This window comes from Belonocnema kinseyi, chromosome 10, assembly GCF_010883055.1.
Source record: "Belonocnema kinseyi isolate 2016_QV_RU_SX_M_011 chromosome 10, B_treatae_v1, whole genome shotgun sequence".
NCBI classification, from domain to species: Eukaryota; Metazoa; Arthropoda; class Insecta; order Hymenoptera; family Cynipidae; genus Belonocnema; species Belonocnema kinseyi.
In genome coordinates, this window is record NC_046666.1 from 19,914,346 (window position 1) to 19,940,654 (window position 26,309).

The 26,309-nt window shown below is 30.2% G+C and overlaps 1 protein-coding gene across 1 annotated transcript in view; it reads right to left on the minus strand.

Moving 5' to 3' along the window:
- Positions 1–26,309, minus strand: part of LOC117181782 (semaphorin-2A) — a 466,531-nt gene that overhangs the window by 97,231 nt on the left and 342,991 nt on the right. The gene's annotated exons all lie outside the window — the stretch shown is intronic.

Genomic DNA, 26,309 nt, shown 5'->3' on the forward strand with positions numbered 1-26,309 from the left:
AACGTAAATTTTAGTTGTCATTAAAATCATAACAAACCGTAAAAATTTAGTTACGAACTGCTTGAGCTAGCAGCTTGACTTAGCACGGACACGAACCACTTAAGCTGTAGAATGGTATCTATGTCGGTAAGGTAGGAATTTTTAATTATAACCGGTCTTACTCATCTATATTGAAATGTAAAAAAAAAATAACTTTCTACGAAACAATTTGGATTTTCAATTCAAGAATATGAATTTTCTACAAAAATGTTAATTTTAAAACAAATAGTTGAATTCTCAAACAAACGACAAAAGAAAATTTTACAAAATAGTTTAATTTTCATACCGAATTCATTAATTCAATTTTCAATCAAATTGTTAAATTCTCAAGCCAAGAAAACGAATTTTTTATAAAAGAAAGTTCAATTTCAATCCAAAAATTGAATTTTATATCAAAACAGTTAATTGTTTAAATAAAGAAAAAATTCCACAAAAGAATTGAATTTTCAACCCGGAAATATGATTTTCAACAACAAGTTCATTTCTATCATATAGTTTAATTTTCGATCAAAAAGATAAATGTTCAGCAACAAAATCAGTTTTCAAACAAACTGTTGACTTTTTTTTAATAAGTAATTTAATTTTTTATAGCAAAAAGATACTTTTTCAAAAAATAGTGAAATTTTCAACAAAATAGTCGAATTTGTTTAAAAAAAATTTACTTCAACCTAAAAAAATTGGAATTTAAACCAATAGTTAAATTTTTTAATTAAATGACTAAGCGTTTAAATAAATAGTTGAATTTTTAACTAAGAAGTTTAGCTTTAAATTTGTGCAATAAAAATAGATTTATTTTGAATCAAAAAAATTCTTTTTCTACACACAAAAAAAATGAATTTCGAACAAAATAGTGGTATTCTCAAACAACATAAGAGCCATTTTTAAGCAAACAGTTGTATTTTAATAGAAGATAATAACCAAAAGAGATGAATTTTCAAATTAATTTTCATCAAAATAGTTGAATTTTAAACAGAATTGTTAAATTTTAAACAAAATTGCTAAATTTTAAACGAAATTGTTAAATTTTCAAGTCAAGATGGCCATTTTTTTACTAAGAAATTTATTTTAAACCTACTATTTGCAATTTCAACAAAAAAATTAATTTTCGTAAAAATAATTGAATTTTTAACCAAAGTACTTTAATTTTTAAGCCAACAGAAACGAATTTTCTGCAATGGTGTAACATTTTCAACAAAAAGTTAATTTTTTTTAAATAGTTAAAATTTAGAACCTAAATACAACCCTTAAAAAAGAGTAAAATTTTCAATAACAAAATTTAATTGTTAACAAAATAGCTGCATTTTTAACAAAACATTTAAAGTTTATACCAAACAGTTGAATTTTCAAGTAAACAAGAAAATTGTTTATGAAACTAATCTTCCATAAAAAAAACTCAAATTTTCAACAAAGTAGTGCAAACTTCGAAGAAATAATTGAATTTTAAACCAAAAAGATGAATTTTTAAGAAAAACTTTATTAATTAATTTTTCAATCAAAATCTATCAATTTTTAGTCAAAAATGGGTAAGCTCAATTTTAAGTCAAAAAATGGATTAGTTTAATTTTAATTTAAAAAAATTAATCTTCAATAAAAAGCACGAATTTTTAACAAACTGCAAACTTCAAGGAAGCAGTTGGATATTAAACTAAAAAGATGAATTCTCAAGGAAAAACTTCAATTGTTTAATGTTTAATGTTTTCAATTCAAATGGCACAAGCTTTTCTAGTTTGGAAATTCCACTTTAAATATTTTATCATCATTAAAATTGAAACTATGATTAGCGATTAGCAAATTTCTGTAATTCGGGAAGGTAGAGGAAGTTATTGGAAATGAGAGGGGGTAGGGGAAGTGACGGAAAATGAGAGAGGGAGAAGGGGGAGTGGCCGGAAATAAGGGAGGGGAGGTAGGGGGAGTGAGAACAATAAGAAGTGAGGAAGTAAAAAAAATTAAAAATTTGCACAGAGACTCATGAAATTGGAAATTATTTAATTTTTAATGTTTTTAATTCAAATGGCACAAGCTTGTCAAGTTTGCAAATTTAATTTTTAATGTTTTATTGTCATTAAAATTAAAACTAAGATTAGAGATTAGCAAACTTCTGTAAGTAGGGAAATTAAAGCAAAGTATTGGAAATGAGAGAGGAAGGTAGGGGAAGTGAAGGGAAATGAGGTTGAGGAGGTAGGGGAAGTGAGAAAAATAAGAGGTGAGGAAGTGAGAGGTAAGAAAAATTAAAAGTTAGAATACATACTCATGAAATTGTTCAGTTTCTAATGTTTTTAATTTAAATGGCACACGCTTTTCTAGTTTGGAAATTCTATTTTAAATGTTTTATTATCATTAAAATTGAAACTAAAACTTGCGATCAGCAAACTTCTGTAAATAGGGAAGGTAGAGGAAGTTATTAGAAATGATAGGGGGAGGTAGGAGAAGTGACTAAAAATGAGAGTGGAGAGGTAGGGGAAGTAAGAAACATAAGAGGTGAGGAAGTGATAGGTAATGAGGGGATGGGTAGTCGGGAAATTGAGGGGAAGTGAAGGAAGGTGAGGGGAAATAAATAATGGTGAAGGGAAGTGCAAATGAGTGGAAGCTAATTAGGGGAAATGATTAGGAATAAGGGTGAATAGGGAAGGGGAAGTGAGCGTTGGAGAAAGAAAGTGAGCGTTCGTAAATGAGAGTGAGTGTGAGTGAGTGAGAATGGAAGTTAGTGCTCGAGAATGGAAGTGAGCGTTAGAGAAAGTAAGTTAGCGTTAGAGAAGGAAAGTGAATGTTAGAGAAAGGAAGTTCGCGTTAGAGAAGGGAAGCGAGTGTTAGAGAAGGCAAGTGAGTTTTAGAGAAGGGAAGTGAGTGTTAGAGAAGGGAACTGAGCGTTAGAGAAGGAAAATACGAAAAGGTGAGTGTTAACTGGGAAGCGAGCAGAGGTAGGCGTGGTAAAGTGTGAAGTGAGGGGAAGTTTTGAACGACTTTAACGGAACAGGGCGCCTACTTTCACCACTTTTTCTTTAGAAACTCGCTTTTTTTTAAGTTGAAAAATTCCCACGGTCCGAACCATGCCATTGATTAGAATTCAAAGTACACACCCAGTCTCGATACCCTCAAGTTTTAATTACCTGCATCCATCTTCCTCGATATCCATAATGCCAACACCAATACCAAGCGAGGTGCATTTTGTGGTTTCACAATACGAGTGTCGAAAAAATCCATTGAATTCGAGTAGCGTACGGATCAACGGAGTTTTCTCCTAAGAGCCCTAGACCTTTTTCATGACCTACTTTTCCATCAGCGGAACTCATTTTATACACCAAAAGTGCATCTTTTTATCACGATTCAGGTATAAGATCTAGGCCAGTGAATCGTACGAAATCCGGCGAAAAATTGTTTGTATAAAGTCACTGCGGAAATGTTTATTTTTCATTTTTTTTTATTCATTTCAATAGCCACCTCGTTATAGGCACAAAGATAAATAGAGATGGGTGAAGCGATGCCTCCTGCGACTTTTATTCTCTGTAGCTGAAGTGAAAAAGTTACCTTTTAAAACCGAAAATGTAGCAAGGAAGAAAATTATTCGCATTTAAAATTTTCTAATTCATTCTTCAATTTTATGGATCGTAAAAACCCTAGGAACGTGCCTATTGCTTCTGGCGCCTGTTTACAATGTGACCTTATCGTCATAAACCAACTGCAGTTAGAGGGTTTTGATTAAAAATGGGGTACGATTTTAAATCGGCAATTGAATAAATCCCCTCCATAACTAATGGTAGCGGATTAGAAGCGGGGTCCTTTTCACATTCTGGCTTCGTTCCAGCCACACTTCGGCATATGGTCCCCGGAAATTACGAGGGTACCACCTCAGCCGTGTCCAATACCCAACGTTATTATTATTTTAACCCCCCCCCCCCCCCCCGATAAAAAAGAATTTCTTGGAATTCGCTGAGATTTATAAGAGGCCGTATTTAAATTACATAACAGCTCAAAGACGAGGGGGGGGGGGGGGGTGTGTTTAGAAATTTTGTGAAGCTTTTTTTAGGCGGAGGTTTTTGTTTAAAATTCATATATTTTTACGTTAAAAAGTCAAACTCAAATAATTTTTGGATGAAACTCAAAACTTATTTTGAAAATTTGTCATTTTGGTTTAAAAAATTCACCTGTTTCAGTAGAATTTAAATTTTTTTCGAAAAAAATGCAATAATTGATTGAAAATTTAAGAATCTTGTTGAAAATTCATACTCTTTGCTTAAAAATTCAAATATTCTGATTTTCGTGTTGAAAAGTGAACTGGAATCCTTTTTGGGTAAAAATTTAACTATTTTTTAAAAGTTTTTTTCTAATTCATCTGTTTTAGAATAAATTTACTCTTTCTTTCAACAATTTTCTTGAAAAGTCACCCTTTTTGATTAATAATTCGCCTATCTGGATTGAAAATTAAATTTTTTCATATAACCTTAATTCTTGTTTAAATATTCACATTTTGATCGTCAAAACTGAAGTTAAGTCTTTTTTAACAGAAAATTGAACTATTTGTGTTTAGTTTATCTTTTTGATTAAAAAATTCATCTGTTTTAGTAGAAATTTAATTTTCTGTTAATAAAAATATCACTTTTTGATTGCAAAATGATTCTCCTTTGCTTTAGTATTCTTCTATTTTGTTGGAAGGTTTCGATTAAATCAATTAGTTAAGGAACTAATTTTTTTGTTTAATTGAAAATTCACATACTTAGGTAAAATTGAACTACATAGTAAAAATTTTTTTAAATTTTTTTGGATGAAAATTTAATTGTTTAATCAAACAGCCTTTCTTTTGGTTTAAAATTAATTTTTTTAAACCGAAAATGTAAATTTCCCATTTTTTAATTGATCTTTTTTAGATAAAAATTCTTCGTAAAAATTCATCAGTTTCATGGGAAATTAATTTTTTATTGAAGTCCTATTTTTTGGTTGAAAATTCTGCTGTTCTGTTGAAAATTTAACTTATTTCGTAGAAAATTTACTTTTTGTTAAAATTTAATATTTTGGCGTTGAGAGGAAAACTTAAATCTTTTTTCGATTAAAATTCAATTATTTTTTTAAACATTCTTTTTTTAAATTAAAATTTCTTCTTTTTGGATTTAAAATTTAATTTTTTTGCATGAATTTATTTTTTTGTTAAAAAATTCATATTTTGACCTTGAAAAGTCAACTGGAATCTTATTTTGGAAGAATATTCAACCATTTTGTTGTTTTTAAAATTTATCTTTTTAATTAAAAAATTCATCTGTTTGAGGAGAAATTTAATCTTTTTTGGATAAAAATTCAACTAGTTGGTAGAGAATTAAACAATTTTGATAAAAAGTCAAACTTTTTGGTTAAAAATTCGCCTTTCTAGAATAAAAATTTAATTTTTTCGTAGAAACTTAATATTTCTTTAAAAATCAATATTCCGATAGTGAAAAATCAACTGAATTCTTTTTTCACAGAAAATGGAACTATAATTTTTTTTGATAATTTATCTTTTTGATTGAAAAATTTATCTGTTTTGGTAGAAATTTCATTTTTTTAATTAAATGCCACTTTTTAATTCAAGAATTATTCCTTTTTGCTTGCGTATTCAACTATTTTGTTCGAAATATTCGATTAAATCAATTTGTTAAGAAATCATCTATTTTTGTTTAATTGAAAATTCAACTCCTTGGGTAAAAGTTGAACTGCATTGTAAAATTTTTTTATTGAAGGCTTGAAAATTTAATTGTTTAATCATAAAAACCTTTTTTCGATTGAAATTAATTTTTTCTTTTTTTGAAATTTTAATTTTGTTAAGTAAAAATGCATCAGTTTCGTGGAAAATTAATTTTTTTCTGAAAATTCGTATTTTTTGTCTTTTTCTTGGTTTTATTTCTTTCTTGAGTGTCAAATCTTAATTTGATGAAAATTCGTCTTTTTGGTATTAAAATTCTGTTTTTTTTTTTTTTGTATAAATTTAATCTTTTTTGATTAAAATATAAACTATGACGCATTTTTGTTAGTAATTTATCGCTTTATGTTGAAAATTCAACTATCATATTAAAAATTTAATTATTTTGTTGAAAATTCAATCATTTTGTTAAAAAGCCATCTTACATAGTAACGAATACATTTTTTGTTTAAAATAAATTTATAAATTAAAATTTTTTGAATTAATCCAAAAATTACGTATATTAAGGGAGAGGCGGGCATTTTCTACACTGCATAATACACTCTGGATATAAAATATGCACTACTATGCTTCTGTTTGCGGAAAAATTGTATTCTCCTTTTTGCTGCAACTTTCAAGCTTGCTTTTCCCCCGGGAAAAAAATTAATTGAAAATTTGAAAGAGAAACATCCGACCAGAGATAATATTTTTCAGATCCCAAATATTGACAGTGTGACGTCTACTGTGCGAAAAATTCTGCAGCGTTGTAAAAATTAGAAAATTATTTTGTTTTCTATATTTTTTTTTACAGAAAAAATCACGATGTACCGATTTTCTTTCGGTAAATTTAAAAAAGTTAAACATATCTAAATTATTTTCATTAAAAATGACATGAAACCTGAGTCTGGGACACGCGGAGTAGAATAAAAAGTGTGTCGATTCCGAGGACGATTTCAAATTCTCAGTCATTTCCCGGTTTTTTCCGGTCAGATTTTTTTTTTCACGCTCAAATAATATCTAAATTTGCTACTAAAAAATATTAACTTTTAGAAAAAAAATGCAATAAATAAACTTTTATTTTTAAAAATTAATTTTCAACAAAAAATAACAGAATTTCAAGAAAATAGTTCAATTTTCAACCTGAGTGCTGAATTTTCAAATAGAATTGTGGAATTTCAAATGAAAAAATGAGTTTGCAACTAAAGGAATGAATCTTCAACTGCAATAGTTTAATTTTCAACAGAACAAGAAATTAATTTTTATAAAAAAATATCATTTGCGAACCAAAACTTAAATAATTCAATTTTAAATCAAAAAATTAATGTTTAATCAAAAAGATAAATTTCTAACTAAAATAATGGATTATTCAACTAAAATAATAGTTAAATTTTTAGTTCAAATAAATAATAAATTTTTACCAAAAAAGAAACAAATTTTCAAACAAAATAATCAGATTTTTAGCAAGACAAATTCTTTTTCATTCAAAGAAAAAACAAGTTTTAAATGAAATAACTCATATATAAATATAAGGAATTAATTTTTAATTGAAATTATGAATTTTAAACAACAACAAAAAATTAATGTTTAAGAAAAGAGTCTCACTTTCAACCAAGTAATTTTATTTCCAACCCATAAGACTAATTTCCATTCAAATTATTGAATTTTGAACAAAAAAAGATTAATTTTTGACAAAAAATGGACCAAAAAGATGAATTTAAACCACAAAGATTAATTTTCTACTAAAAAGGCGAATTTTGCATGAATTACATAAGTTTTTAAAAAACTAGTTTAATTTTTAAATAAAAAATATCCAATTTCAACAAAATTGATCATTTTTCATTTTAAAAATATCCATTTTACACCAAAAAAAGAATGGTGAAGTTTTCTGTTGAAAATATAATTCTTAACAGCGACAAAACGGATTTTCCAAAAAAACTGTTAAATTTTCAATTGGAGTGGTTGAATTTCTTGTTGAAAAATTAACTTTCAACAATGTAGTTACATTTTCTATCATAGATAAATTTTCAATTAGAATGATGAATCTCCAACCAAAAAAAGTTATTTTTAATAAAAATATTTAACTTTGAATTATTTCCTTGAATTTTTACTACAGAAAGATGAATTCGGCAAAATGAATGTAACAAAATTTGCTATTATAATTGAGAGATATTTCTCCTTTGAAATACTACTTTAAAAGCTACTTGAAGTACTTTTTTCGTGTAAAATTTGAAAGAGAAAATTTTCCAGCTGTTGAAAATTCTGAGTTGAAACAGGAATTCTTTTAAATTCTTTTTGTGATAAATCTATTTTCAGAACAAAATTGAAAAATCTCAGAGAAAAAAATTGCAAAAGGTTTTCCTTATAATAAAAAATTAATTAGACCTTAATAATAAATTATGCTTCAATTTGAAAAAATAGAGATAAACTGAAAAATTAGCGATTGTGGATAAAATAAAACTTACTTTTCGAAATTGAACAAAATTATTAAAATACTGAAAACTTTAAATTTTCTATGATCAAAAGTAAATTCCTGGTGTTTAATTTAATTCCCGGTCATTTCCTGGTCTCCCGGTCAAGTCTCCATACTCAAAAATATATAATTTTCCTGCCATCAAAAGTAAATTCCCGGTTTTTTAATTAAATACCCGGCCAATCTCCGTTTTCCCCTGTTTACTGGTCAAGTCGCTACCCTCATAAATACTCAAATTTTCATGCGATCAAATGTAAATTCCCGGTCATTTCTTGATTTTTCCCCGGTAAATAAAGTTTCCGGTCAGTTCCAGGTCAAGACGCCACCCTCATAAATACTTGAATTTTCCGGCATTCAAAAGTAAATTCCCCGTCATTTCCTGGCCAATAAAGTTCCCGGTCAAGTTGCCACCTTCATAAATACTTCAATTTTCCTGTGATCAAAAGTGAATTCCCGGTCATTTCCAGGTATTTCTCGTTCAGTGAAGTTCCCGGTCAAATCGCCACCCTCATAAATAATAAAATTAATACATTAAGAATCAATTTTAATCAACTTTCTTGTGGTTCAAAGTAATTTCCCGGGTTTTAAATTAAATTCCCGGTCATTTCCCGGTTTTTTCGGTCAATAAAGTTCCCGCTCATTTCTCGGTCATTTCCCGGTCAAATCGCCATCTTGATAAATGGATGGCGCTTGTTTGATTAGTAAAATCCCGATTTTTAAATTAAATTCCTGGTAAATCCCCGTTTTTTCCCTGTTTACCGATCCAGTCGCCACCCTAATAAAAACTTGAACTTTCCTACGATCAAAAGTGAATTCCCGGTCATTTCCAGGTTTTTTCCGATCAGTGAAATTCGCGCCCAAATCGCCACCCTCATACGTAATAAAATTAATACATTAATAATCAATTTTAATCAACTTTCTTGTGGTACAAAGTAATTTTCCGGGTTTTTAATTCAATTCTCGGTCATTTCCCGGTAATTTTCCGGTTTTTTCGGTCAATAAAGTTCCAGCTCATTTCTCGGTCATTTCCCGGTCAAATCGCCATCTTGATAAATGTATGGCGCTTGTTTGATTAGTAAAATCCCGATTTTTAAATTAAATTCCCGGTCAATCCCCGTTTTTTCCCTGTTTACCGATCCAGTCGCCACCCTAATAAAAACTTGAATTTTCAAAAGTGAATTCCCGCTCATTTCCAGGTTTTCCCCGGTCAGTGAAGTTCGCGGCCAAATCGCCACCCTCATAAATAATAAAAATTAATACATTAATAATCAATTTTAATCAACTTTCTTGTGGTTCAAAGTAATTTCCCGGGTTTTCCGGTCAATAAAGTTCCCGGTCATTTCTCGGTCATTTCCCGGTCAAATCGCCATCCTGATAAATGGATGGCGCTTGTTTGATTAAAGTGAGAAGCGACATTTTCAGGAAAATCAGAGAGATGTCGGAATGGAAACGGGAATAGAAAAAGTCCTTTAAAGCGAAAGGAAGTGAATCTCGAAGCTGAGGAGTAGTTGAAAGTTCAGTGAACCGCAATGGTCAGTGTGGGTTGGAAAGCACCTGAGGCAACATCAACGCTCTCAAGTAACCAAAGTTACCCGAATAACGAGGTGCTATCCTCTTTTAGATTAGGGAGATAGCCGTGGGAAGGTCCTACTGCCAGTACCTATCCAGAACCGTCGCATCCTACTGGGCTCGTTGTTTCTCATCACGCCAGGGACAACCTAGATAGGGGCGGATCTGAAATCGTCTATCCTCCCCAAAACTACCCCTTGGTTATCTCGGTAGAACGGACATGTTTCAAACTCTATATCGGTTACTGATCCTCTCTCGACACGACTATACACTCTTCTCAAATCCGTACGCCGTCAGGCTAAGTACTCGATGAACAATAACCGCAGAGATTCGATCCACTCTTGATTTTCCTTTACATCATCCACCGTTACATCAACTTTAGCAGATTTAGTCCCTTGATAATATTTATCCAGGGGGCTCGGACTGAATATAAATTTGCCCTTCCACCCGAGATCAACAGACAAATGATCCCTGACCAATTAAATTCCCTGACGTTTCCCTGACCTAGGGACAACCTGTATACAACAGTCCCTTCACTGTCAAGATCCTAATAAAACTCCCTTTAAGGATGCACGAATAAAAAAATCTCAAGTAAATCCTCGTCGAATTTATGTGGCTCGATAAGTTCTGTATCACTGAAAATCTCGGTTTGCCTTGGTGAACGCAATTACCTACAATCTCCCTTCGAAACAGAAAGAAGCAAGGGCCTTGGGGTGGTTGTCGAAAAAGTCGTCGATGGCATTTTAACCTGCTCGAACTTCTTTAAATGAAAAAAGTTTTGTGAATTCGAGGGGAACGAGGTACGAGTGGTTGCCATGTAAATCAACAGAAACTTACTCCTCCCCACGCACCAATGTGAGTTTAATTCCAAATCCGCAATCGATCCATCACTTTCTTGCTTGGTAGCCAATTATTTTTGCATTTTTTAAATCTGAATCTGAATTTATGCACTATTAAATTGAAAATATACTTATCGCCATTAACTGAAGTTTGGAATGGTATTTAAATTACGTAACAGCTCAAAGATGGGGGAGAGGGGGGGAGTCAAGACAATTTGTTACGATTTATTATGTACATAATTTTTACAAGTTAACAAAAAATATCTCGCGAAGATTATGTTTTTACTTATGAATTTTATTATTATTTGCTTAAAAATTTAACAATTTTTTTGAAAATTTATCCTTTCCGGTTACAAATTCAAATGTTTTATTAAAAATTTACCTTCTTGAGTTAAATATTCAGCTCTTTTCGTAGAACATTAAACTTTTGTTTGAGATTCCTATTTTTGTGTTGAAAATTTTTCAATGAAAATTCAACTCCTTTTTTAAAGTTTGTCTTTTTCATTCAGAAATTCACCTGCTTTAGTAGAATTTTGATTTTCCGTAGACAAAAATTCAAAGTTTTGGTTCAGAAGAAAACCATTTTGTTCGAAAGTCATACTTTGTTATTCAAAATTCTACAGTTTTGTTGAAAATTTAACTATTCTTTCGAAAATTGTTTTTTTTTTTATCAAAATTCATCTGCTTTTAAAGAAATTTCATCTCTGAAATCTTTTTAACGGGAAATTTAAAAATTTGTTTTCAAGATTTATTTTTTTGATTTAAAAATTCATCTGCTTTAGTAGCAATATCATATTTTTTACATGAAACTGCAACTTTCTGGTTAAAAATTAATATTCTTTGGTTGAGTATTCAACTGTTTTGTCTATAAAATTTGGTTAAATCAGTTTGTTACGAAATCATTTTTTTGTTGCTTAAAGATTTATATTTTTAGTTGAGTTATAAATTTTATTATTTGTTTGAAAATTTAACAATTTTCTTAAAAAGACATCCTTTTTAGTTGTAAATTCAACTGTTTTGTTAAAAACTTGTCTATTTTAGTTAAAAACTCGATTCTTTTCCTAGAAAATTAACCTTCTGTTAAAAATTCATATTTTGTTGCTGATAAGTCAACTGAGATTTTTTTTTTATGAAAACTATTTTTTCTGATAATTTGTCTTTTTTATTAAAAACTTCATATTTTCAGTATAAATATTAAATTTAAAATTCCTATTCTTTGGTTGAAAAGTAAATTGAATTCTTTTTGGATTTAAATTTAACTTGTTTTTAATCATTTGTCTTTTTGATTTAAAAATGTAACGTTTCAGTACAATTTTCATTTTTCTTAAAGAAAAATGCAACTTTTTGGTTAAAAGCTTAACAATATTGTTAAAAGAAGGTCATGCTTTTTGGTAAAAAATTCGAATATCTCGAAGAAATGTCATCTTTCTTGAATTACAAATCAACTTTTAGGTTAAAAATTCAAAATTTTGGTAGAAAAGTAATACTTTTTGTTTTGAAATTCTGCTAGGTTTTGAAAAAATTACCTTTTGTTTAAATTTCATATTTTAATAATACTGCAAAGATAAGTGAAATCTTTTTCTAGATAAAAATTCAATTTTTATTTCTTTAATTAAAAAATCTTTTGTTTTGAGATAAATGTTATCTTCCTTGGATACAAAATCAACTGTTTGATTGAAAATTAAACTATTTTGTTGAACAGTCATATTTTTTGTTGCAAATTCTACTGCTTTGCTGAAAATTTAACTATTTCGTAGGAAATGTTTGCTTTTTGTTTAAAACTTATATTTTGGTTGTGAAAAATCAACTAAAATTAAAAATATTAGTCTTTTTGAATTCAAAATTCAATTTTTTCATAGAAACTTATTTCCTGTTCAAAAATTGATATTTTTATCGTAAAAAGTCAAGTGAAAACTTTTTTAATTGAAAACTCAACTATTTTTTTGAAAATTGATATTTTTGATTTCAAAATTCATCTGTTTTGGCAGAAATATAATATTTATTTAAGAAAAGGTCACTGTTTGGTTAAAAATTGTTCTTTTTTGCTTGATTATTCAACCGTTTTGTTTGAATCAGTTTGTTAAGAAATCATTTTTTTCTTGATGATTTATATTTTTTGTTGAAAATTCATCTCTTTTATTGAAAGTTGAACTATTTTAATAAAAAAAATATTTTTTAAGTTGAAATTCCCCTGTTTTAGTACAAAAATAATTTTTTGTTTGAAAGTTCATGTTTGTTGGGTTCTAAAATATTCTTTGAAAATAAAATTATCTTATTTGATTGAAATATAAACTATGACACTTTCTTAAAAAGTCATCTTTTATAGAAGACATTTGTTTGTTTAAAATAAATTAATAAAAATTACTACAGAGAAGTTCTGCTAAAAAGTGTTATTTTTTTAAATTTCGGTCCTTAATAGTTACAGACACCAGAAGCCTAACGAGGAGGTTACTGGCTATTTATTCTCGGTGGATGTCGTAAAAAAGTGTGTCGAATTAACTACCTGAGACTGAGGTGGGCTGACCGTGACCAATTTCCTACGTGCTAAAAAGGCGTTCTACCTGTCACCACAGGTATCAAAGTCTTTCAACAAATAATCGTTGTGTCTAAAAATAATTTTCTCGTATTTTTTGACAGAGATATTTCTGAAATTAAAATGAGATAAAAATGAAATGTGTAAAATAAAAATTGCAAAAATGCCTTGTTGGAAGATCAAATCTATTCTTATCTACGTGATAGCACCTAATTTAAGAGCAGAAAGGAAAAGAGGTGCCATGTCAAATTCCCTGTTCCAAGTAAAATAATATTTCATTCCAGAAACTCTGTCTAAAAAATTTTAATTTTCCTAAAATCAAAAGTAAATTCATGGTTTTTAATTTAATTCCAGGCCTTTTCCGAATTGGCCGATAAAGTCGTCACTCTCATATATACTTGAATTTTCCTGCGATCAAAAGTAAATTCCCGGTCATTTTCTGGTTTTTCCCAGTCAATAAAGTTCCCGGTTTCCCGGTGAAGTAGCCACCCTCATAAATACTTGAATTTTCCTGCGATCTAAAGTAAATTCCCGGTCATTTCCCAGTTTTTCCTAGTCAATAAAGTTCCCGGTCAAGTCGCTACCCTCATAAATACTTGAATTTTTCTGCGATCAAAAGTAAATTCCCGGTCATTTCCCGGTTTTTCCTAGTCAATAAAGTTCCCGGTCAAGTCGCCACCCTCATAAATACTTGAATTTTCCTGCGATCAAAAGTAATTTCCCGGTCATTTCCTAGGTTTTCCCGGTCAATAAAGTTCCCGGTTTCCCGGTCAAGTCACCACTCTCATAAATGCTTTTCTTTTCCTGCGATCAAAAGTAAAGTCCCGGTCATTTCCCGGTTTTTCCTAGTCAATAAAATTGTCGGTCAAGTTGTCACCCTCATAAATACTTGAATTTTCCTGCGATCAAAAGTAAATTCCCGGTCATTTCTTGGGTTTTCCCGGTTAAGTCGCCACCCTCATCAATACTTGAATTTTCCTGCGATCAAAAGTAAATTACCGGTCATTTCCTGGTTTTTCCCGGTCAATAAAGTTCCCGGTTAAGTCACCACCCTCATAAATGCTTTTATTTCTGCGATCAAAAGTAAATTCCCGGTCATTTCCTGGTCAGTAAAGTTCCTTGTCAAGTCTGCACACTCATAAATACTTTAATTTTCCTGTGACCGTGATAGAGACTAACTTAAGAGAAGAACGGAAAAGAGGTCCGAGTAGAAAAGGTGTTGCTTATTAGTTTCAACGCCATCACTGATCATATTATCTGGACTAAAATATCCAATAATCGAATTCCTGGGAGCGAGTGAGAGTTGATTAATGAGACGAGAGTGACGTAGCGATTACCCAGCGATTTTCTCTATTTAGTTTCCCTTTCGTATTTTGAAATTACGGGACGATAAAAGCAATTTGATAAAAAGCATTCCCTAACTACATAATCAATGGATTAAAGCTCTTCTGAAATTTAAAGCATTCCAAACAGAAATTTCAAGAGCTTTATATAAAGTTGGCAAGCAACACCAGTTTTTATTTTAAATTCCAGATACGAACATTTTCATGTGGAAAAAAATAGTTTTTCTATGATTTCAAAAAATCAAAATATTATAACTGATGCAATTTCAAATAAAAAACATTTTTTTATGTTGAAAAATGTTAAATTTACAGCAACAAAGAACGTGAATCTTAACCAATTTTTTTGCAATTGAATTTTTGTCTGGCTGTCGCTTCTTACCAATTTTTGAAAAATTCTTTTATTTTAATAAATGACAGTCTATTTTTCCCGAGGAAACATTCTCTACAACTCTACTGTTTCCAATTTCAAAAATTAGAAAATATACTTAAAATATATTTAATTATGTATTTGTTTAAAAGATGTTTTTTTAATGTTTCTTTTAGAAAAAAATTGTTCTAACGATTTCAGCCATAGAAAAATTTATTTTAAAAATTGGAAACAGTAGGCTTGTGTAGAATATTTTCCCGAAAAAGATAAGACTTCATTGATTGAAATGCAATCATTTTTCAAAAATTGGTAAGAAGCGACGGTTAGAAAAATTTCAATTGCAAAAAACATGATTAAAATTAATTTTTTATTTTGTGATTTTGAAAAAATTTTCATAAGAAATTAAACTAAAATTATCAATATTTAACTGGAACACTTGAAATTTTAACCAAAAAATTAATTTCTACTAAAAAAAGACAAATTGTCAACCAAAATAGAAACAAATTTTCAGAAATAGTATTTTCTCCAACAAAATTCCTTTTTGTGCAAAGAAGAAACAAGTTTTCAATAAAATAACTCACATTTTGAACAAAGAAATTAATTGTTAATTAAAACAATGAATCTTCAAAAAAAATAATCTTTAAGAAAAGAGTTTAACTTTCAACCAAGTAATTTTATTTTCAAGCAAAAAGATGAATTTTCAACTAAAATAATAAATATTTAACTTGAGCACTTGAATTTTTAAACAATTTTAGTTGAAGGCATTAATTTTCCACCAAACTGATAAATTTTCAATTAAAATGATGAATCTTCAACTGAAATAGTTGAAATTTATACCAAAAAGATGAATTTTCAACCATAAAGATTAACTTTCTACCAAAAATGAGAAATTTTTCACAAAGTTAATAAATTTTCAAACCAATCGTTTAACTTTTAGATAAACAATATCAATTTTCAGCCAAATAGTTGAATTTTTATTTAAAAATATATATTTTTAACTAAAAATAGAATGGTTAAATTTTCTGTTAAAAATTTTATTCTTAACAACAATAAAAACGGATTTTCTACAAAATAGTTAAATTTTCTACTTAAGCAGTTAAATATTCAGTTAAAAAATTGATTTTGAACAAAGTAGTTAAATTTTTAAACAGAGATGAATTCTCCGATAAAATGTTACCAATTTGGGACAAAATAGTTATATTTTAGGCAAAAAAATTTATTTTCAATTTTTCAATCAAATAGCTCATTGCTTAACCAAAGAAATGAGTTTTTAAAAATAATTAATCTTAAAAAAAAATTATCTTTAACTAAAGATATTAAATTTTAATGAAGCAATTTTATTTTTAACCTAAAAGATGAAATTTCTACTAAAATTATAATTATTTAACTGAAATACCTGAATTTTTAACTGTACAGAAAAATCTTTTTAACAAGGAGATTAACTTTCAAAGAAAAAGTACATTTTAAAAACAAAAATCAATCTTTTAACAAAATACGTTAATTTTCAACAAAATAGTTGATCTTCCAATTAAAAAACAAGATTTTTCAACCAAATTGATGAATTTTAAATTAGGAAACATCAATTTTCAAATGAATTTTTATACCTACCAAAAAGATGAATTTTTAATCAGAAGGAATTATTTTCTACAAAAAAAAAACAACAAATTTTCTACAAAGTAGGTTTATTTTAAATTAAATAATTTAATTTTTAAATAAAAAAAAATATCAGTTTTTAACCAAATAGTTTACTTTTTATCCCAAAAAGATAAATTTTCAACCAAAAATAGAATATTTGAAGTTTGCCTTAAAAATATAATTCTTAATGAAAAATCAACAGATTTTCAGGAAAATAGTTCAACTTTCTACTGGAATAGATGAATTTGATACCTACTAAAAATATAAATTTTCAATCATAAAGATTAATTTTTTACAAAAAAAATAACAATTTTCGACAAAGTACATAATTTTTCAAATAGTTTAATTTTTAAATAATCAATATCAATTTTCAACCAAATAATTGAATTTTTATCCAAAAAAGAACAAGCTCAATACAAAACAGAATATCTGAATTTTTCGTTAACAATCTGATTCTTAATGGAACAAAACAAAAAACAGATTTTTATCAGAACAGTTAAACTTTCTACTGAAATAGATAAATTTAAAAAAAAAAAAAGATTTTCAACAAAATAGTAGTTGAACTTTTAACCGCAAGGAATACCTAATAAACACATTTATATGTCCTGCGACTGTAGATAAAGTAGAAATTACTTTTCTAAATTGACCAAAATTTTTAAAATAATGAAAACTTGAATTTAACTGCAATCTCAAGGAAATTCCCGGTCATTTCCCGGGGTTTTTACGGTCAATAAAATTCCCGGTCATTTCCTGGGGTTTTCCTGGTCAGTAAAGTTCCCGGTCATTTCCCGGAGTTTTCTTCCCGATCAATAAAATTCCTTGTAGTTTTCCGATTTTCTCGGTCATTTCCCGGTCAAAAAATTCCCAGACATTTTTCCGGTCAATTCCCGTTTTCCTAGTTGATAAAGTTTCCGGTCACTTCCCGGTCAATAACACTCGCGGTCATTTCCTGTTCCATGAAATTCCCGGTCATTTCCCGGTCATGACCTGGCATTTACCGTTTTCCCGGTCAAGTCGCCACTCTGAGTCTAGGGAAGGCAATTATTTTGAATTATCAAAGGTTCGTAGCCTTTCTCATTAACCATGCCTGTCTCTAGTTTCTTTTTTTCTGTATTTCGCATTTCAGCCTTTTTGCCTCCTCCATTCCGGCAATTCGTGGGTCGATGGACGTTTGTTAGTTTGTTACGTACTCAAACGGACTGGAAACAAGTACGTTATTGACGCTCTGGAGAACACGATCATACACCCACGTCCCATACTTTGCCAAGGACACACACTGAGGTCACCATTGTTGGAGGATAGCTAGGAGTTTTGACTTGTGTCGCGCTCGGTTCACCAAGTGTGTTTCCGTCTGGCCAACGAGGGAGAAAACCATGGAAATTTTATCGCAGATTTATGGCCACTGCTATCTGGGAGGAAACCAGAGCGAATACCGCGGATTTCCCCATAGTTATCCTAATCGGGGTGATGCATGTCTTCGTGCAAGAATGGAGTCGACTCCATTCTTGCACCCCTTAATCGTTTCTCGATTCGGTAAACTAAATTTATTCCGGGAGGAAAAGTTATGTCCTCAGGAGACCTACAACTTAAGGTGGAATCCAAACCACTATTTTTTCTTTGCTCATTGTTAAACAACAGGTTGCAGGAAGGAAACCTTATTAAAGTTTTAAAAAACTAACAGAGACAATATTAGAGGAATAGTTTTGAACTCTTTTCAGGTAAAAGAGAAAAATTGCCGAGGACTCTCTGAAAGCAACTGGTCTGTCAAGGGGACTTTTTCAAAGAGAGGAGTGACGTCCTCGAGATTTTATCACCCGTAATGAAGCCCCGCGGGCCATGTAACGCGAACGTATTATAATTCTCGTCGAGCTGTGGGAATAAAAAAAAGTGACAAAAACTGTTCCCGTCTGACTGGACTCCAGACCGTCGAGGATGAGAAAAGCTTAAAATAAATTGCGTTATCTTTTCGTTCCACGCGTATGGCTCGGCTTCTCTTGTACACTATTGATGATGCTGATTCCGCTCTACTATTATCAGGATGAAAGCTTAGATAAAAGTTGATACACGTTTTCGCTGGCCATTTTTAAATAAATAACTTGACGAATGTACTGTCTTTTTCTTTGAAAATTCAACTTTTAGGTTGAGAAGTCTTAAATTTGGTTAAAAATTCGTTTTTTCTGTAGAAAATTAATCTTTTTGTTTAAATGTTTATCTGTTTGGTTAAAAATTTAACAATTGGGTTTTAAAAAACTGCTTTTTTTTAAACAAAACACAAAGATTTTTTGCTTTCTTTGTAAAAAATTCAACTTTTTTAGTTGAGGACTCATGAATTTAATGAACAATCCGTCTTGTTTTGATTTACATTAATCTTTTTGTTTAAAAATGCTTCATTTTTAGTTTACAGTTCAACTTTTTAGGTGACAATTCTTGAATTTTATTGAAAATTCATCTTTTTTGATGGTAAATTAATCTTTTTGTTTAAAAATACAAACAATTGGGTCTTAATGCTAAACCAATATCTTAAAACAAAAAATTGTTCTTTCTTTCTTAAAAATTTAACTTTTTGGTTGAGAAATCTTAAATTTACTAAACAATTATTCTTCTTTGATATTCCATTAATCTTTTTGTTTAAATATTATTTTTAGTTTAAAATTAATCTGTTTGGTTCAGAATTCTTAACTTCTGTTAAAAATTTGTCTCTTCTGGTAGTAAATTAATTTTGTTTTTGAAAAAGTAATCTTTTTTATTTAAAAATTAAACTTTTTAGTTTAGAATTCTTAAGTTTTGTTAAAAATTGTTTTTTTCGGTAGAAAATTAATCTTTTTGTTTAAATATTAATCTAAACTTAATATATTATTATATAATATAATATATACTAAATATATATATATTAATTCTAAACTTTCGTTAAAAATAAGTTTTTTTTTGTAGTAAATTAATCATTGCGTTTAAAAATTCGCCTTTTCTAGTTAAAAATTTAACTTTTTGATTGACAATTCTTGAATTGTATTAAAAATTTGCCCTTTTCATAGTAAATTAATCCTTTTGTTTAAAGATTCATCTTTTTATTTGAAAATTAAACTTTTTGGTTGGGAATTCTAGAATTTTGTTAAAAATTCGATGTTTTCTGTAGAAAATTAATCTTTTTGTTTAAAAATTAATATTTTTAGTTAAAAATTTAACAACTAGGCTTTCAAGATAAACTGCCTTCTTAAAAACAAAAACAAATATTTTTTTCTTTCTTAAAAATTCAACTTTTTGGTTGAGAAGTCTTGAATTTTTTTTAAATTCGTCTTTTTGGTTGTAAATTAATCTTTATCTTTAAAAATTCATCTTTTTCAGTTGAAAAATCAGCTTTTTGATTGACAATTCTTGAATTTGGTTAAAACCTCGTTTTTTTGCAGAAAATCAATCTTTTTGTTTTAAAATTCATGTTTTTTAGTTAAAACTTGAACTTTTTGGTTAAAAACTCTTAAATTTTATTAACAATTCGTCTTTTTTGGTAGTAAATTAATCTTTTTGTTCGTAAATTTAGGTTCTTAGTCGAAAAATCAACTTTTTGGTTCAGGATTTTTGAATTTTCTTAAGAATTCATCTTTGTGTGAGTAATCATTTTGTTTAAAAAAATCATCTTTTTCAGTTGAAAATTCAACTTTTTCATTGAAATTCTTCAAATTTCATAAAAAATTCGTATTTTCAGTATAAAATTAATCCTTTTGTTTAAGAATTCATATTTTCGGTTAAAATATTAACAACTGGGTATTAAAGTTAAACTACTTTGTAGAAAAATTACTTTGCCAATTAAAAATTGACCTATTCCATTTTTGGTCGAATTTTTCTTTGAAGCAACAATTCAAATTTTTCTTAAAATTAAAGTATTTTGTTAAAACTTAGTTTTTTTGTTGAAAATTAATCTAGTTTAGTTCAAAATTCTTCTCTTAGGCAGTTAATTCTTGTATTTTGTTAGGAATTCGTCTTTGTTGGTATAAAATAAAAACGGTTATCACAATTTCATATTTTTGATTTGATATTTCAACTGTTTTGCATAGACAAATCGTTATTTTCTCTTTTAAGTTAAATAATTTAGTTTTAAAAAATAAAGTATTTGGTACTTATAACATTCAATTAGGCACTTTTCAACGCTTAAAAAAATGTTGAAATTGGTTACGTAATTTACGAATTATCTCTAAGGTTCGATTATAGATTCCTACCTTGCCGACATCAAGAAGATTCTACCTGTAGTGGTTTGTGTCCGTGATAAATTTTATAGAGAAATTGGTTTGTGTCCGTGCTAAATTTCCAGAATATTCTCGAAGGGTCCTGATGACGTCATCATGAATTTCTACCTTACCGAAATTTATACAAGAGGGAAACTGCACCTTTTCTACTTTACCGATATCGAGAACATTCTACAGCTGACGACATTCGGACCATTCCAGAATGTTCTCGACACTTAGCACGGATACGAACCTTAACGTAGTTAATGGTCGATCCCTGAGTGAAATGCAAGCCTGCGTGATTTATTTGTTATAGCTTCGAGCGTTTGCTCAATCATTAATAATTTTGCCGATAAGGGCGTAACTGTCAGACCGAACGCAGAAGTTTCTCGGAGATGATCAAAGACGAGTTTTAGATCGTAGATAAGTCAAGAGCATTCCGGAAGGATCCCAGCGACTACTTGGTAGATCAGCAATCAAGATGGCGTCACTTCCGCGTCGGAATAGATGGGCACGCCTTGCGATCTGATCGGACTCGCGTTTATCATCGTCGAGGAATCTACTTCGGGGCTGTAATCACTACCCCGTCGCAGTACCTTGCTAATAACGAGTTACAACCCTTCTACAGTCAACAGGGTTTGGTGGGAGTAATTGCCAACGTACTCACACAAGTTACAGGAAAATATGAGAAAAAAGTTCCAAGAAAAGCTAATTATACCCAGCTAGAAAATCTTTCTAGAAACTTTACGAACATATTTGTTTAAAGAGAGATAACCTTCCGACATATTCATATTAAGAATTTTTACGAAATAAAGTGATCTTCAACGCTAGAAACTTTTTTATTGGTTCATAATCTAACAAAAATAAACCCAATCAGGGTGGTGATTTGGCGGACGATTTTTAATTCCCGGTCAAATTTGTTAATTTTCCCGGTCAACTAAAAGTGACATTCATATTTGTCGTAAAACGCAATAAATTATCTCAAAGCACGGCGTTCATTCAAATCACCCTTCGACACAACGAAGATAACAATTAAAAATTAAATGAATTTTCAAATGAAATTATGAATCTTCAACTGGAATAGTGAAATTTTAAAACAAACAGATGAAATTTCAACTGAAATTATGAATATTTAACTAAAATTTGTAAAAAAAAAACTGTATTTACTATTAGAAAATACAAACTGTTAATAAAATTCAAGAGTTTTCAACAAAAATGTTGAAGTTTCAACTAAAAACGATGACATTTTTAACAAAAAAGTTAATTTACTGCTAAAAAGAAGAATTTTCAATAAAAATAAAGAATTCACAAACAAAAAGTTTAATTTTTAAGAAAGAAAACAAAATCTTTTTTTTTAATTTTTAAGAAAGCAGTATAACTTTAAAACCTAGTTGTTAAATTATTAACCAAAAAAACTAACTTTTAAACAATAAGATTAATTTTCTACCGCGGATACAATTTGTAAACAAAATACATGAATCTTAACGAAATAGTTGAATTTTCAAGCAAAGAAGACACATTTTCAATCAAATAGTTGAATTTTGAACTAGAAACAAAATCAATTATCAACAGAAAATGAAATATTCACATTTTTAGTAAAAGAAATGAATTTTCATAATAAATAAAAAAAATCCTAAAACAATGAATCTTCAACTGAAATAGTTGAATTTGCATCAACAAAAAAACAAAAGATTTTACTAAAAAAAATCAGTTGTTAATCAAAAGTTGAATAATCATATTTACAGTAAAAAATGAATGTTCAATTTATGGAATATTCAACTAGTATAGTATTTTCAGTATAAAAAAAAAGTATTTCCAATAAAAAAAGAACCAAATTTTTTAAAATAATTGCTGAATTTTTAACTAAACTTATGAATATTCAACTAGAATAGTTGAATTTTTAACGAAAAATATGATTTTTTTTAGTAAAACGATCAATCTTTAACTGAAATAGTTGATTTTTCAGATAAAAAAATTACTTCCTAGAAAAATTTTTACTTTTCACAATAAGACTAGCCTTAAAAAAACAACTTTAAAAAAAATAGTTACATTTTCAAACAAAGTGATAAATTTATAACTAAAAGTGTAAGTCTTTAACTGGAATAGTTGAATCCTAAACCAGAAAAATGAATTTTCAAATAAAATGATGAATCTTTATCAAGAATAATTAAATTTTTTACCACAAGCATAAATTCTCAACCAACAAGATTAACATCTACTGAAAAATATGAATTTTCGAACTGAAGAATATAATTTTTCAACCAAAAATTGAATAATTAAATTTTTATTCAGAAAAGGAATGTCCAAACAAAGAGACGAATTTTTATCTAAAATTATGCAATATTTAAACGGAATAATGATAGTTCAATTTTCAATTAAAAAAACCCAATAATTTTCAGCCGAAAAAGAAACAAATTTTCAACAAAATAGTTAAATTTCCGACCCAAAATATTTCCTTTTCATCCAAGCAAAAAACAATTTTTCAATCAAACAGCTCATATTTCAACCAAAGAATTTATTTTTTAATTAAAATGATAAATCTTCAACACAAAAAATTAATTTTCAACAAAAGAGTTTATTTTTCAACCAAGTAGATTTATTTCTAATCTAAAAGATGAACTTTCAACTAAGATAATGAATATTTAACTTTTCTAAAATGATCAAAATTATTAAAATAATGAAAACTTGAAAGCTGCTTCCTGTTTTTTCCCGGCCAATGAAACTCTCTATCATTTCCCGGTCAATGGAATTCCCAGTCATTTTCCGGTCAATGAAATTCTTAGTCATTTCCCGGTAAATGGAATTCCCGGTAATTTCCCGGTCAAAGGAATTCCCAGTCATTTCCCGGTCAATGTGATTCCCGATTATTTCCCGGTCAATGAAATTCTCGGTCATTTCGCGATCAATGGAATTCACAGTCATCTGCCGGTCAATGAAATTCCCGGTTTTCCCCAGTCAATTAAATTACCGGTCATTTCCCGGCTTCCCGGCCAAGTCGCCACGCTGACAATGTATCGATTTTTTGAAATAGAATAGAATAGAAAGCATTTATTTGGATTGTAAATTAATTTGAGAACTAATTTCGAAATTATGGTCCATATAGTAAATAATACACTTGATCAATGTTTGATTATGACCATACTCCTCCCTTTTCTGTTGAAGAGAAAGGATGACTACTGATCGAACATTTGGTAGGGGTCCCACAGGAATTGTCAGAATGTACGATATGCAATGTAGGTAAGCAGATTGCGAATGTGGAAGGGTAAATCAAACATTGGATAATTGTAATCCCCTTATGAACCGATCCTGCACCCGGTAGACCGATTCGAACATTCTGATCGACAGAACGGGTTAGCCGGCGGGCACTCAGGGCGTCCGCATGTGGAGAAGTTGATTGACAGCCCGAGAGGCATGAACAGTCGACTAATGAAACATCGGTATCCATGAACTGGCTCCCAGCTAATCCACTTCTGTATTTACACGTACTGCGTGTTAGAACAGAACGAAAGCGCTTCCCGTCCGGAAGGCGCATGCATTCGACAGATAGTCATCCTTATCTATGGTTTGATCCTAGAAAGGAAAATCTACTTGTATCGCCATTTCCTTTCATCATCGTTAAAATAACCGTGACATGGCTGATAACAAAAAAAAAACGGATCAAAAAGGCTTTTGTGGCCTCATTTGGTACATTGCAAGAATATTTGCTTTGAGAGAAAATCAGCAAGGCGCGTTCTAATTATAGATTCCTACCTTACCGACATCAAGAAGATTCTAATTGTAGTGGTTTGTGTCCGTGCTAAATTTTATAGAGAAATTGGTTCGAGTCCGTGCTAAGTTTCCAGAATATTCTCGAAGGTTCCTGATGACGTCATCATGAATTTCTACCTTACCAACATTAATACAAGAGGGGTACTAAACCTAATCTACTATACCGAGATCGAAAACATTCCACAGCTGACGTCATCAGGACCCTTTGAGAATGTTCTTGAAACTTAACACGGGCACGAACTAATTTCTCTATATAATTTAGCACGAACACGAAACACTACAGGTAGAATCTTTTCGATTTCGGTTAAGTAGAAATCTATAATTAAAATACGCCTTGCTCATCTACTTTTGAGCAATCCAAGAGGATACTTTTTCCAGCTATGCTGATATATTTGCCACGAGAGGCTACTTCGGCTTCAGAAAAGTGGTCTTTTCCGGAATTATTATCACCATTATCATATATATTGGCTGAAGCGGGGCAGCGTGCTACTTCAGCACATTTGATTTAGCGCTAATAAATAACCATTCTTGTAGAGGCGACCGGGTCCGTATGCGTATGGTTGCCAGGATCCCAAGGGAGAGAAAATAGAATCGATGTAGTTTCCATTATTATGCCCGATAAGGGGATGGGTTGGTGAAGGGTGTGCGCGCGAATATGAACGCCCAAGTATGCGTAGATAGGGTTGATTGCACCACGATAATAGCCCAATAGAAATCGCAACAGCTGGTGCTACGGGAATGCTGCAAAACTCGCCATTAAGCGCGAATAAAGTCGTTCAAGGAAATCGGTAAGGTATGTGAGTTTTCAAATGAGATCATTTCATTCCATATGTCTGAAGCAATCAAAAACTGGAAAGAAAGCGGAATTTCGATAAGATCGGGTTTAGTGGAAATGAGCTTAGTGCAGACGAGAAGGGGTAGTTGGGAATTTGAGTTCAGGGTATCGATTGTCGCGTCAGCTAAACACCTGTCTCGACCTTGTCAGACCCATGAATAGTCACGTTATGACAGAGATAAACATGCGGTTTCAAACACATCTGTGTTTGACGCTCTTCCACGTATGTCTCCCCCGTGTCTAACCTATCAATTCAACAAAAATCGTACTTCTGGATCAGCGATATGTCAAAAAGTTTTTATCTTTCAGGAACAATCCGAGCCAAATAGATCAATTTTCGTGAGATATTAGAAGGAAGAAGTGATAAATCAGAACATTGCAAATACGGTCCATAGCGCGGAAAATTGTCTACTGAAATCGCATGTAGCTGATGTTAGTTCAAAAGTGTAAGTTGGAATAGTTCCCAAGACAACAAAGTTGGCTACTTCTAATCCCGTATAACCGTACGTCACGTGGAAGGAAGTCGATGTAGAGAAAAAGAGAAGAGGAAGAACAAGCATATAAGGACCAGCTTGGCAAAGGCGCAGGGAAGCCATCGAGATGATTTAAGACAAGGATGCTGTTTTCCTCCACTGGCTATAACCAGTGTCCCGTCAATGATTCCCCTCGTTCACTATGATTGGTGGACACCGAATACCCAAGAACTTTCCACATTGTGATCGCAGGTCAAACTATGCTGGATATTCTATCTCAGCTGGGAGACCCTCTTCTCACCCTCCTCACACTCCTCTCTTGGGCACCCATGATCCACCAAGTCCCTGGCCTTGTTCTAGAGCTATGCGAATACATGGTTCATCAGAGTTATCGACACTGACCAAACACTGTCTCTGGTTTACATCAAGTACAATATTGAAGCAAGTAGTTGCTTGACACACAATGTGTTCAGGTAATGGTTGAATAACCTCACTGTCTCCTTAGAGAGAACTGTTCACGATAGAGATCATTTATGATGATAATATTCAATCGCGAATATTGTCTGTTCATAGTTTT